The sequence below is a fragment of the Carettochelys insculpta genome, chromosome 11, assembly GCF_033958435.1.
Source record: "Carettochelys insculpta isolate YL-2023 chromosome 11, ASM3395843v1, whole genome shotgun sequence".
In the NCBI taxonomy this organism is placed as follows: domain Eukaryota; kingdom Metazoa; phylum Chordata; order Testudines; family Carettochelyidae; genus Carettochelys; species Carettochelys insculpta.
The window spans coordinates 48407824-48421865 of NC_134147.1; the positions used below are offsets into that span (position 1 = coordinate 48407824).

Consider the following 14042-nt stretch of genomic DNA (forward strand, 5'->3'; position numbering starts at 1 on the left):
GGGATGGAATTGCAGAGGGAAATACCTGTCTTTCGGCGGGGGGGCAGGAGGAAGTTGATTAGGCTGGGCTGAGCACACACTACAACTAAAATCCCACCCGCTTTCCGGCCCCAGGGACTAACAGCGTGACGGAGGTTCAGGGAGTACTCTACCAAGGGCAGCATGGCCTGAGCTGAGCTACGTCGCTCTAGGGGGAGGCTTGGCCAGTCCAGCAGTGCAGGTTCTTGGGAGCGGTGGCACGATGTGGACGGTGGGCTCAGTACTGACACGCTGAAGCGCCTGTAGGGGCCCTAACCCACCAGGGGGAGGGCAGGCTGACCCCGAGCTGAGGCACAGCCTCCCTCTGTGGTGGGACCAGGCCGGTCAGCTGTGCCAGAAAGAGCCAGGGCGTTTTCCTGGCCTGTCCTTTGCGTGCCCCGCCAGGAGGTTAGGACGTGGGCAGCTCGCCCTGAGCATGGATTGCAGCCCGGGGGACAGAGAGCTGACCAGGCTCCTGGCACATCAGCAGGGCTGGGCTTCCTTTTACCATGTGTCTGACAAGTGTGGGCTAGCCGTGCTCTCTCGCTTGTGTGCCTTTGCCGTCAGGGAAGCCCTCTGCGCCGGGGCCGGTGGGAGAGCGCGCTGACAGAGTGACCAGGGAGCGCGCTGTTCTGTTGTGCTTCCCAGGGCAGGAATGCCAGTGAGACTGGGTGGGTGCAGGGCCCAGCACTGCCCCAGGTAAGGAGGGTGGGCTTCGCTGCCGCCAGGCTCACCTGGCAAAAGGGCTGACATATGGGAGCTACGTTGTCATGCCAGAAATTCCTTTTCAAATCTCTAAGATGATCCACTTGGCCCTGCGTGATGGGAGTGAAGAAAGAAACAGCTCCATTGGCCGTACGCCAGGTGAGCAAGGCCTGGATCATGAAAGATCTACATTGCATATAGAGCAAAGAGAACCAGGTCCCTGGAAGAGCTGCTCCTGGCCTCAGGCACATCAAAGCAACAAATGCTTGAAAGACAAGCTGCCTAAATCCTTATTTGTGGTTACCTCTGGGCTCCTTTGGAGGCAGGATAGTCTTGTGGAGAAATAATGTTTACCCAGGACAAGCCTTCCAGTGTCATGTGAAGCTAGCAGGCTAGATTCTGCTCTCAGTCAGAGTCATTCAGGCAGCAAATACAGTTAGTCCAGATTTATCCCACTCACCATGAGAGCAGAACCTGGCTTATCTATTTGATAAACAGACAAGGACACTTTCCTTCTTTTCTTGCAGATTTCTGCACATAATGATGCCAACTGATGTTCAGTCAAGAAGAAAAGTGCAGCACAAAAACAAGGAAGAGTAACAAATTCAAAAGTAAGGCCAATACACTGCATGGGAAGCCCCCAGCATATCAAATTACACCATGAGACCGTCCAGTTACAGCTTGGTCAAGTTCCACCTTTAGTCATAAATGTTCAGACTGATTTATTGTACCCTAGAGTTGCTGATGACATACTATGACGGACACTAAACAAATAAGCAGAAACAGGTAAGAACCTAAGTAGCTTGGTTCTGTGGTACGGGGAGGATCTCCTGAACTTCATGGTGGTCTCTGTCCTCTGAGCTAGTGTTCTCCTGCAGTCTCTGGTCTGCTGGTTCCCTGACTTGGGCCCTTGCTCCTGTGGTTTCTTAAATCTTTCCATATTACTCATTTTATTAGCTTTCTTCCAATCAGGCTTATCTAACATGATGCCTAGCCTGTGATACATTGGCCCCCAACGTGTCAAATTTGTTTTTCATGTTCCCCTCTCTGTTATTATAAATCGTTAGCATTACCTCAGCTTTCCACATAGCCCTTATTTTCTACTATTGAGCAATTGCTGGTATATTTCAATGTCCTGGTTCAGAATAGGAGGATCAGCAGAACCTTTCACTGCTATTCCATAGGGCTAGGAGAGTTATGGGAACAATGTGTCCTGACCTAGAGGTCAGCGTTTTCTTATCTTTTCCAAAGAGCATTGTCATAGAATCAGAGAAGGGAGCAGAGAGGCCACATACTAAAGCAGGACTAAGCAAGGCCTATGTTCGAGTTTCCGCAACCTCTCAAGGCAAATTTATTCCAGGGGTTAAGTCACAGGGACTTTTTGCTCAGAGTCTCATTTCATGCTTATAAATCCATAGGGGAAAAAAATTGTTGGTAATTTTCTCTTGTATTTTCCAGGGCATTTTATTTTACAGCCTCGGTAATCAGGTTTTTTCCCAACGACTACATGAGACTTGAAGCCTGTGTCAGCCTTCCCTTTGACATTGTTTGCTCCGCTAATACCCTTAGTGTTGTTTAAACACACTTTATTTCCTATGCAACAAACTCCAGAACTGGTCACTGAATGGTTGGCCAAGCTGCGGGGGAGACATGAGACCACCCCTTCATCTACCCCCACTTGTACAGTGTTCCAACCACATTAGAAAGTCACCAAGTATCTCATAAAGAAAATCTGGCTTTATTTCTCTGCTATAATTTGAGGTCTGGCCCTGCAAAGTTTTATTTGGGCAAGTAGCTCAGTGATTTCAGGAATAATATTTGTGTACTGACAGGTACAAGATCATATCTATCAGCTGTTGTAATTGCTATGGTAACTACTTTAAATCTGGACGGTAAAGAGGCATATAAATCTCTGAGATAGTTCAGATATCTTCCTTTCGCATTCTGAGAAAGAAATGGATTGGAGGCCAACTAAGTGTGAGCAGAAGGCCCAAAGGGGGAAATGAGCTAACTCAAGGAATTAGCTACATCTGAACACGTTAATTACAACAGATCCCTTTGTGTGCACACAGGTATGTTTGTCAGTGCAGAGCTGAGTTCCGTGTGAATTACCACCCAAACTTCCTCATTCTTGTGGCTTGATCTGCAGAGCTGTGTGTAGTTGATTTAACTAGGCCAGCAGCACAGTATACCCAGGAGAAGTCTGTGGTAATTCACAGTGGGGCTGGGCTTGATCCACACACCCATCCCCATGGAACACTAGGCTTACAAGCATTAGTTAGAAAGCTGTCCCATCCTCTCTGTGACAACACCTCATTTGGAACGCAGCCTTCAGAGATTGAAGACACCTGCAGGACCTGGTATGTGCATTTGCATTCAGTATATAAAAGAGCTCTAATGCCATTATGTCCCTAGAAAAATGCCGGGGAAGAGGGGCTTTTACATATCACTAAAATGATTGCTTTGTGTCCTTTATGTTGGTTACCATTGTAAGTCTTTTTTACAATTAACTCTGGCTCAAGGTGGCTTGCAGGCAGGGGGGCAGGGGTGTCAGGCAGTTCAGTAGCTGAATGTAAAATAAAACTCAGCTAGCAGCAACCATTTGGGAGAGCGTATTGCTTCTCATTCATTTATTACTCCTTCTTATAACGGCGGGAAGTTGAGGGAGAAATTGGATCAGTTGGTGGACTTTTTACAGGCAATAACTTGAGGACAGGTCTCCTTTTTGTCTACTCTTTTCGCTGTTGTTACCCTTCTTCATCTCTATGTACCTGGTTTTCCAAATGAAAATTTTCTGACATGTGTTACTTGTACAGTACTGTTTCTGGCAAAAGTTAGTTTTAAAGCTCTGAGTGCCGTCCATTTCTGCATATGCAGTGACTCACTGGAGACAGAACCTGTTGTCTGGTGTGTGTTCTGTACTGCACTGATTGGAATATCACTTGAAGTAGCTCTGAAAAAAACCAGGTTTTCTTAGTACCAGCGCTGAATGCTATGGTTAATTGAAATGTGACGTTCGTGACTAGTCTAACCACTGTTACCACTGACTAGTGATAGGTTGGTTTTTCTGGTAGCAGCCAAAGAGCTCATCTCGGATCAGACACTCTGGTGCTGTACACACATGTAACAAAAAACAAAAAAGCTGTCCTGTAGCACTTCAAAGACTAACAATATAACTTATTAGCTTTTGTGGGACAGACCTACTTCTTCAGAGCTGGAAAATCCTGATAAATGATAACTGAGATGCAGAGAATTGTACAGAAAGATAGAAAAAAATGAAATAAAAGCTGCCTGGGATCACTCCGGATATCAAAGGTCAGGAAAACTGTCCCTGCAAACGTAAGGTAACTGATAGCTTTTAGAGTCTGAGCTGATAAGTATCGAACTTGTGAATGAACTCCAATTCTGACGTCTCCCTTTGTAATCTGGTGTTAAAGTCTCTTTGTTTTAGAAGTATCAGAGTGGTAGCCATGTTAGTCTGTGTCCTCAAAAACAGCAAGAAGTCTTATGGCACCTTATAGACTAACAGATTTACTGGCACATAAGCTTTTTTGGCCAATACCCACTTTGTCAGATGCCTACTGATGAAGTGGGTCTTTGCCTATGAAAACTTGTGCTCCAATAAATCTCTTAGTCTATAAGATGCCATAGGACTTCTTGTTGTTTTTGCTTTGGAATGCACATATAAGTCTCAGAGGCTATAGCCTGCTAGACTGAACTGCTCACTGACAGGTTTATGTGTATTCAGATTCCTAATGTCTGCTCTGTGCCCATTCATTTTTTGATGAAGTGTTTTTCCAGTTTGTTCAATATACACAATAGAGGGGCATTGCTGGCACATGATGGCATGTATCACATTAGTGGAGGTACAGGAGTATGAGTCCCTGCTCATGTAACTGACATGGTTAGGTCCAGTGATGGTGTCTCCAGAGTAAATATATGGACAGAGTTGGCAACGGGGTTTGTTGCAGAGAAAAGTTCCAGTAACAGAGAGTCAAGGGCTTCAGCACGTGACAGAAACAGGCAAAGAGAAATGGCCAACTGGAGGAGTCAAAGAAGACAAGGAACCTGTGTAATGATCATGGTTAGTGCAGATCTTGCTTAGCACTCATGGGCCAGATAATAATGAACCAAAATAGTGAACTCTTCGCTGTCTCACACAAGGAATCTCTTAATATTCTTGTCCCAAAAATGCAGAGCTGAGCCTGCCCATAGCTGTAAATAAAGAAAATGGATCTGTAAACTGCAGATCTGTGCAAGGTTCAGCCAAAATCCTTACTGCTGGTAGAAGTCCAATGTGCTGAGGGTAGGTTTTGGGTCCTAGGCATCATCCCCAGGTTTTATTATCCTCTCTAGTGGGTTTTAAATCTGCCCCCAGGATGTGCAGTTCTCAATGGGGATCTTAGTAAGCCCAAGGACTGCAAACATCTCCCGGGGGCTGGGTTCACTGGTGGGCCGGTGCACAGCTCAGCGAGGTGTGCGGGAATGTCTGGGAGACAGGTCCGGCTCCTGGTTCCGAGAGCCAAGTTTAGCCCTGTGGGAGTCAGAGCTTCTCATGCCATTGACACTGGGTCTTCAGTGCACCAAAAACTGCAGGCCACGCTCACACACACACACAGGGCACCACCCAGGGAAGCAGTGACCGTGAAAAAGACTTGGGGTGATCAGCTGAACATGACCTCCCTGCACAAAGCAACGGCCAAGTGAGTTAGTGTGACCCCCGAATGCCTGACCAGAGGGACCATGAGTCAGCGTGGAGAGGTTATGGTGTTGCAGGGTCTGGCACTAGTAGGGCCACTGCTGGGCAGCAGTCTCCAGCTTGCGTGCCCACTGTTCTCGAAGGCTGCTGATAAAATGGAGAGGGGCCAGAGAAGAGTCAGGAGGATGGGGACGTGGCACTAAAGGGAGCAGCGGCCCCAGGGCCCAGTGATTTAAAAGGACCCAGGGCTCCCAGCCGCTGCTGCATGGCCGTGACAACAGCTGGAGCCTGGGCCTTTTAAATTGCTGCTGGAACCCTGAAAGGCACAGGCCAAGCGGTGCCGAACGGCTGGCTGGGGGGAGCTAGCCTCCAGCCCTGCCCCATCTGGCCGAGCTCCACCCTCCTTCCAAGGCCTGGAGTTACCCTCACCCTAACCCACTCCCACCCAGGCCTGGGAATTCTGCCAGCAGCCCAGGGAGAGGATGAGGAAAGGGTTGGCCTTTGGGCTCCTCAGTCCAGCAGAGATGGGCTCACACACGACCCCGTGGCTGGAAGTGGAAGCCAGACAAGTCCAGGCTGGAAATGAGGAGTCAGTTGTAGCAGTGACGGTAATGAGCCAGTGGACAGTTTCCCAAGGGCTGTGGTGGATTTGCTGTCACTAACAATGCTTTCCTAACAGCTCTGCTCTGGTGGCCTCTGCAGGCAGCTCTCGGCCCCGTGTGGAGCAGGAGGTCAGACTAGCTGGGCGGAGGGGTCCCCGGGGCCTTAGAGGCCATGAAGCTCTGTTCTCAGCTCGGGGCGAGCATAGCCACCCTCTGCCCCACCACTCCCACCTGGTGTCAGCCCAACGGGCCCCGCACCTGCAGGGGAGAGAGCAGGTCCAAATCTGCCACTCTCGGGCTGTTAGGAGCCCGGAGGCCACAGGCAACTGGGCATCAGTTAGTGCGTATCTCTGAGGCTGCCTGGGAGGGGAGTGTCCCCACACAAGCACAGGAGTCTGGCCCCATATCGTCAAAGCCCCCACCCTGCCGTCTGCTTCTCTTTACTCCCAGTCTTGTCTATGGGGCTGCCCAGAGCAACCCCAGTGGCCTGACACATTGCCCCAAGTGCTCCGGGCAGAGGCAGCCACAGCGTAACTCCTGGCCCAAGCAAAAGGCCGGTTACTACACATGGAGCACTCGGGCGTAAGAGCCGCCTGCTGCTTGCTGAGACCATGGGTCAGATCTCTTTCCTGCTCTGCTTTCCCTCTTTCTTGTTCTTTCCCTGTGCTCTCGGTGTCTTGCCTGTAGAATTACTTCCTTACCCTGCAGTGCAGGGAATTGCAGTAGAACAGGTTCCTCCAACTCACCTGCCTCTTGCTTTGTCACCAAGCCTCATAACCTTTGGGCAGATCTCGGAGGGCGGGTGTGGGGCCACACAGCAGCAGCCGGCACACAGCAGCAGCCAATGCTTATTAGCCAGGGTGGGCAGGGCATGTCCCTGGCCCCTGTTTGGCCAAGGCTGGAAATGGGCCACAGAGGACGGATCACTTGATGGTTTCCAGTTCTCTCCGCTCCCTCTGGGGCACCTGGCATTGGCCGCTGTCGGCAGCCAGGACACAGGGCTAGCTGGCCCTTTGGCCTGGCCCCCTGCGGCCATCCGTATGTGCATTTGAAGCGCAGACACAGGACTTTGTAGCTGTGACATCCTGCATTACGGAGACAGGCTATGGCGGGGGGGGGCTCAAGTGGGGAGGGGAGGGAAGGGGGACATCCTGACATCAGCGTGCGCGCGCGCACACACACGCTCACACACACACACACATGCGCACACACACGCATGCACACCCCTCCCCGTCCCCAGCACAGCCAGAAGAAGGCTCCTGGGGGAGGGGCAGCTGCACTGCATACCTTTCAGGTAACCCAGGGGAGATGATGGGAGGCTCCCGGCTCACCCTGAGTCCAAACCCCCACCAGGCCAGGATGCTTTCCCAGAAAGTCCTGCCAGCAGAGGACAAAGTGGAAGGCCAAAGGACTTTACAAGGACATTGCATGTCATTAGACAAGCCTGCACTCGTCAGATAAGCACTGTAACAAAGCACCGTTAACCGGGACAGCATTAAGCCAGGAGTTAGGATAAGACAACAGCCCATGCCAGAGCCTCAGCTGCTGGGAATTGCCCTGCTCTAGCTGGCGCCAGTGGGATGAGGAGCTACCCCAGTGCACTGAGCTGGGGATCATTGTCTGGGGGGCAGTGGCTGATGCTTCTGTGAGGTCCAGTCACTTGCTGACAATCCCGCTAGGTCCTGCCTGGCCTGCCCACCCCTTTGTCACTGAACCAGCCTCCTGGTCACCCCAGGATAGGAGAGGAGTAGCAGGAAGGAGGCCCTGGACCCAGTGCAGAGTTGGTATTGTGACAGCTAAGGGAGGAGCTGGGGGAGGCCCACTGAGGGGGTGTGTGGCAAGGGGGCAGTTGACCCCAGGCCTGGCATTTCAAAGGGGCCTGGCGCTCCAGCCACTGGTGCTGTTTTGGCAGTGGCTGCAGCCGGACCTCCGCACCCCTGTGAATTGCTGCGGCAGCGCTGCTGTGTGCGGCTGAGCTAGCGGGGAGGCAGGGCTGCAGACCAGGCAGCACTGAGGCCAGATGGCCTAGGCCCTGCCCCTTCCACCCTTGGCCACGCCCCTTCTGGGTCTCCACTCCCACCTGGCCTTGGGGCCCATGGCGGCTGTTGGCCTCCGTGAACAGGACCAACCTAACGCTCCACTGGGCAGAGGCTGGTGGAACAGAGCCAGCATGTCTGCTGTGTAGTGTTGGCCCTGGCAGCGTCTGAGTCTCCCCACCAGCCTGCACTTTACTCCAGGCAATCCACAGAGCGCTCAGCAGATCAGACATGGCTGGCTCCCAGGCCTTTCCCCACGCGGGGCCAGATGCTCAGCTGGAGTAGGTGGATGCTGCTCCTTTGCCTTAGCGTGAGCTGCACTGACGGTGGATCTATGCCAGCTGTGGGTCTCTTGTTTGGCTACGAACTGAAGGTCCTGGGACCTGCCCGTAACACTGATGCTGTTCACTGATTAACTATTGACTTACAATAGCTGTAAGTTCTTCAGATTCTCTCACAAGGGAAACCCTCTGGCCAGACATTTTATGATCTGAACAGTTTTAAAAACAAAATAAAACAACACAAACCACAGCTGGCAGGAACTATGGACTGGGTCAGCTAATCACATTAACCTTATCACAGGTAAAAGCCGTTTGTTCCCTTGAATTATAAAGCAATCCTGCCCCAGTCCTGTAACATTAGTTTTGGGGCATTTGGTTAAGATTTTGCCCTACAAAAGTCAGTGTTTAAGCCCCTCGGCATTCTACAGCTCAAATGAGCCTTGGATTGGTTGGGCCATGAAGCTTCCCGAGAGGCCCATTTTTCAGCCAGGGTTTTCCACACTTCTGCCAAGCCGGGCTGCATCCCCCTGCGTGGCTTGCAAAAGAGAAAAGGTTTAACCTGACCACCCTGAAGATCCTCCAAGGGAAGAGTGACGCTGATGCTGGCGGAAAGGCTGCTCACAAGCTCACACATCTGCGTGCTTCTCCAAACAGGCAGGACCTTTGGAAGTCAGAAACAACTCTGGGCATAACAACAACCATTTCTAAGCTCAGTGCAGCTCTCTGCTGAGCCAGACACCTCAGGTCGGAGCCTCCCCAGGGGGGAAATGACACGGTCACTGCTGCATTAGAATCAGTGGAGCATTGCTGATTTACACCAATTGAAGAGCTGGTCTAATTGTTTGCAATGCTGCTCGGCGAAAGTGAGACCATTCAGGATTTGGGTCTGTCTTTCTTTGTGCTACTTTTCTTGTGATTTCTCAGCAGAGAAATCCTTATCTTGCATGTCCCAGTCAGGGCAGTACTTAGCGCTTCCATTGCTGTGTGTCGGCACACGCGAGTGTGTGAGCTGGGGGCACGAGAGCGCTACAGCAGGGAAATGGAAAGGAATAACGAGACAGCAGGGTTTTCCCGCAGAAGCTAACTTCCTCCGCTGTTGAGTGGAGAACGTGAACATTCATAAACTGCAAAGTACCCTGTCAGAATAGGCACATTTCATGAAATTTCTCTCCTGGGCATTGACTGCTACAAAGATCTACTAGGTAGAATTTCCTTTAAGGCCAGCGTCTGACAGGAGTGCTGTAAAGGAGGCAAAGTGTTGCTTGGCCAACATTTGTTGTGAAAGCTGTTCTGGGAAGGTTTGTAATTGCTTAGCCAAACAATCTGTTCATTTCACCTCCCACCAGCTTCCGCAGCTTCCTGTTTGCTCTGTGGCATGTAGCTTCCTACTCCATTGCTTTTCACTGGATCTTCCCAAATCAGTGACGCCATTACAAGGGAACAGCACAGAACGAGAGGGATGAAATTACCCGTGGGCCAGTTCAGAGAAGTGCTGGGAATTTCACCAGGGGCAGATTTGCCCCAGTGAGTTTCATCTGGGGTTACAGCCCAGCCAAGTGGCACAAACAAGTCAATGGCTTGCCGAAAGAGGGAGTGCTTATTAGCTTGTTCGCCATTATCTCTCTGCAGAGCCTGCAGCAAAATCAGCATTGTGGGGTGGATAAAAGCCAGGCCAGGGGAGGAAGAAATTGGTTCCATAGGTCATTTTGCAAGTACCCTCCTGGGAGTGGTTCCCCTTCTGTGGAGCGGGCGTTGGGGCTCGTTAGGACGGGGTTGGGTGGTGGCAAAGCTGCTGCTAGTGCAAAGGGGGCCACTCCAGCCCTGCATGGGGAAACATGAAGGGGAAAAAGCCCCCAGCCAAACTCCTTCTGCATTTGAAGCTGGAGCTGGGTATCTTTATGGCGAGCATGACAGTATGGGATTGCCTGTGACACTGGACCTGGAACTGCCCTTGCTCGCCCAGGAAGTCCCTTCCATCCCACATCCCTGTATTTCCCTTTCCTGGGCTCTTGCCTCACTACGGCTGTGAAAAAAAGCTCTCCTGGCTCCAGCCCGGGGGTGCCAGGAGCACAGAGGGGACAGCCCTTACCTGGGAGCCCCTACCCCACACCGCCCCAGCCCAGGGGATGGGGAGCTCCTGGAAAAGTCTGTCTGCCCCAAACTCTGGCAGCACCCTGCAGGGTGGAGCCATTTCCCTGCTCGGCTCCCAGGCACCAAGCTGCTCCTCAGTGAGGGGAGAGTTCTGATGATTCAGGTGTAGGAGTTACCCTGGGAGCTGGGACCTCAGGGGGTGAAGGGTGGAGGAGTCAGGGTGTGTGTCCAGACACATCTGAGCCGGGGGGAGGAAAGAGCTGCATGCGATCGATCAGAAGAGGTGTGAACCCCGCAGAGCAGGTCTGACCATTCCCAGGGCCTGCAGCAGTTTCTAGGGCTTTGTGTCATCTGCAGTCTTGCTGACCTGCATGCTGGGAGCCGTGCTGTGCATTTTGGCTGCTTGTGCTACACAGATGGGGAAGCTGCATGTCCCCTGGTTGCTCCCCCTGAGGTAGGTGGGCGCCACAGCAGCCACAGCACGAGCATATGCTTTGCAGGCACCTCATCTGGCCGGCTGACAAATCGCCTCTGATGCTCCTGGCCCGAGGCTGCAGTGCAGGCTGGTTCTGATCCCATGTGCACCAGTTTAGCACCAGGGCCCCCCCACACTGAGCCAGTCTGGAGGGGGCCCTGTATAGCCAACTCCGCAGCACCTGCAGTAACCCTCTGAGAGCGTTGCAGCTGTCCATTTGCAAATTCTTAGTGTCACTGTGCTGCTGTTCCCTGTGCTCTGGCCAGCCCTTGGGTGTGTTTGAAACCAGTAAAAACAACAAAGCCAATGGCACCTTAAAGCCTAACAATTTTATTGTGACAGAAGCTTCCTGAGTTGCAACTCACTTCATCCGACGCATGAAGCAAAAGGAGAAGAAACAGACATTAGGGATACAAAGATGGTGGTGTTACATCAAAGCTAATTCACTCAGGGTGGATGTGAACAAGAAGGTGAGAATACCTAAAGTGGAAAATGAGGGTAATGAGAGAGACATTCCCAGTTCCTATTCAAGCCCATTCTGATGGTGTCAAATTTGCAGATGAATTTCCAGCTTGGTGGTTTCATATTGCAGCCTGGTTTTGTAGATTTTTGGTTGAGAATGGCAACTTTCAAGTGTGTAATTGTGTGTCCAGGAGGTTGAAATGTTGTCCCACTGGGTTTTGTATGTTACCGTGCATGATGTCTGATCTGTGTCCATTTATTCTGTTGTGTAGATACAGTCTGGTCTGCCCAATGTACCTGGCAGAGGGGTATTGCTGGCACACGCTGGCGTCTATCACATTTGTAAATTGCAATCAGTATGTCTCTCGGTGAAAGGCAGCACTAGTCACAAGGTTAAGTCTTGGCCCTAGAAGTTCAAGACCCAAAACGTTTGCTGGGTGAAAGTTCACAGATGTTAACAGTAGCTGCAGAAAACAGGCTGAGGTGTGTTTCGGGATTTCCACAATCTTAACAAGCTACCAGGCCTCAGACAGGGAACCTAACAGCTCTTCCTTCCAACCTGGGAAGCTAGGAATTGTGGAGCTCTGGTTTCTATTCCCAGTTCTCCAGCTTCCGGCTCTATGTTTTCATCTGAGCCCACAGTGCTGGGCTGAATCCAGGAAGCCCTGGCTGCACTTCTGCCATCTGGGAGATGCTGGAAGTCAGACGAGATTATCCTAAATGGTCCTAACTGGCTGGACCGCAGCTAAGGGATCCTCCCGTTGCAATGCTAAGAATAGGCAGCCAGGCAATCTCTGGTGAAGTCTTTTCCATCTCCAGGGTCTAGCATTCACTGGGAATCAGAGACGTACACCTGGAGGTGGAGCTCCAGTTTCTTGGCCTCTCCCATGAACACGGCACTCTGGAAAACAAGGCACAATGGGATTTCCTACCATTCCTTCCCTGGACCGGCAAAGCTGTGGAGAGGAAGGTGTGTCGTACCCTCATGTCAGCCTCACAAACCAGCTGCAGCCTCAGGGCTGGCTGGGAAGAAAAACCTGGGGACTGGGCCCCTATGTTGCTTGAGTCATACAGCCAAGGCCAGTAGCTGGGGCACAAACCATATTTCCATGTCATTAATTAGCAACCTGAACATTATTCCCACTAAATAAGGGCTTCAGGGGTCAGAAATCCCTCCCCGCAAGTCAGCAAGGCTGCTGTGCTCACTGCCGATATATTGCTTAACAAATAAAAACAAAAAAAGTCATGTAGCACTTTAAAGACTAACACAATAATTTATGAGGTGATGAAGCTTTCGTGAGACAGACCCATTTCATCAGATCTTTAACAGAATGGCTCACTCCGTTAAAGTGCTGGCTGACAGGTTCGTGTATTCGGAGATTTTTGATGTCTGCTCTGTGTCCATTTATTCTTCGGTGAAGCATGTTTGCAGTTTGCCCAACATACATAGTGGGTGGGCATTGCTGGCCCATGATGGCATATATAACATTAGTTGAGGAACAGGAGAATGTGCCCTGATTCTGTAATTAATGTGCTTAGGTCCAGTGAAGGGATCTCCAGAATAGATACAGGGACAAAGTTGGCAACAGGGTTTGTTGCAAGGAAATGTTCCAGGATTAGTATTATTGTGGTATAATCTGTGGTTGCTAGTGAGAATCTTCATAAGGTTGGGAGGTTGTCTATAGGAGAGAACAGGCCTGTCACCCAGGGCCTTCTGGAGTGTGACACCATGATTTAGGATAGGTTGTAGGTCTTTAATGATGTGTTGCAGTGGTTTGAGTTGGGGGCTGTAGGTAATAACAAGTGGTGATCTGTTTTTGGCTTTTTGGGGCCTGTCTTGGAATAATTGGTTTCCGGGTATTAGTCTGGCCCTGTCGTTTTGTTTTTTTTTTAACGTCTCCCAGTGGGTAATTCAGGTTCATGAATGTTCGGTAGAGATCTTGTAGTTTTTGGTCTCTGTCAGTAGGATCAGAGCAGATGTGATTGTATCTCAGGGCTTGACTGTAAAGGCTGGATCGTGTAGTGTGTGCAGGACAGAAGCTAGAAGCATGTGGCTAAGTGGAGTGGTCAGTGGGTTTCCAGTAGAGAGTGGTATTGATCTGGCCATCAGTGATTTGTACTGCCGTGTCCAGGAAACGTATCTCTCGTGTGGAGTGTTCAAGGCTGAAGTTGATGGTGGGGTGCAGATTATTAAAGTCTCTGTGAAATTCTTCCAGAGTCTCTTTACCATGGGTCCAAATGATAAAGATGTCATCGATTGTATTGTAAGTAAAGGAGGGATAATAGGGGATGAGAGCTGAGGAACTGTTGTTCAAAGTCAGCCATAAATATATTAGCATATTGTGGGGCCATGCGGGTGCCTATAGCAGTTCCACTAATCTGGAGGTATAAGTTGTCCCCAAATCAGAAATGGGTGAGAACAAAGTTACGCAGGTCTGACACCAGACTGGCTGTGGTGACATCGGGGATGGTGTTCCTGATTGCTTGTAATCCGTCTTCATGTGGAATATTCGTGTAGAGAGCCTCTACATCCATGGGTGCAAGGATGGTGTTGTCAGGAAGTTTTCCAATGTTTTGTAATTTCCTCAGGAAGTCAGTGGTATCTCGGAGATAGCTGGGAGTCTTGGTGGCACAGGGTTTGAGGAGGACATCTATATAGCTAGATAGTCTGGT

General features: G+C 50.6%; 1 protein-coding gene across 1 annotated transcript in view; it reads left to right on the forward strand.

Moving 5' to 3' along the window:
* The first annotated feature begins 2685 nt into the window (after positions 1–2685).
* FAM3D (FAM3 metabolism regulating signaling molecule D) overlaps positions 2686–14042 on the forward strand; it is a 29534-nt gene continuing 18177 nt past the window's right edge. The window contains exon 1 of the mRNA XM_075005171.1: positions 2686–3083. The gene's annotated coding sequence lies outside the window, so the exon portion shown is untranslated. The remainder of the gene's footprint in view (positions 3084–14042) is intronic.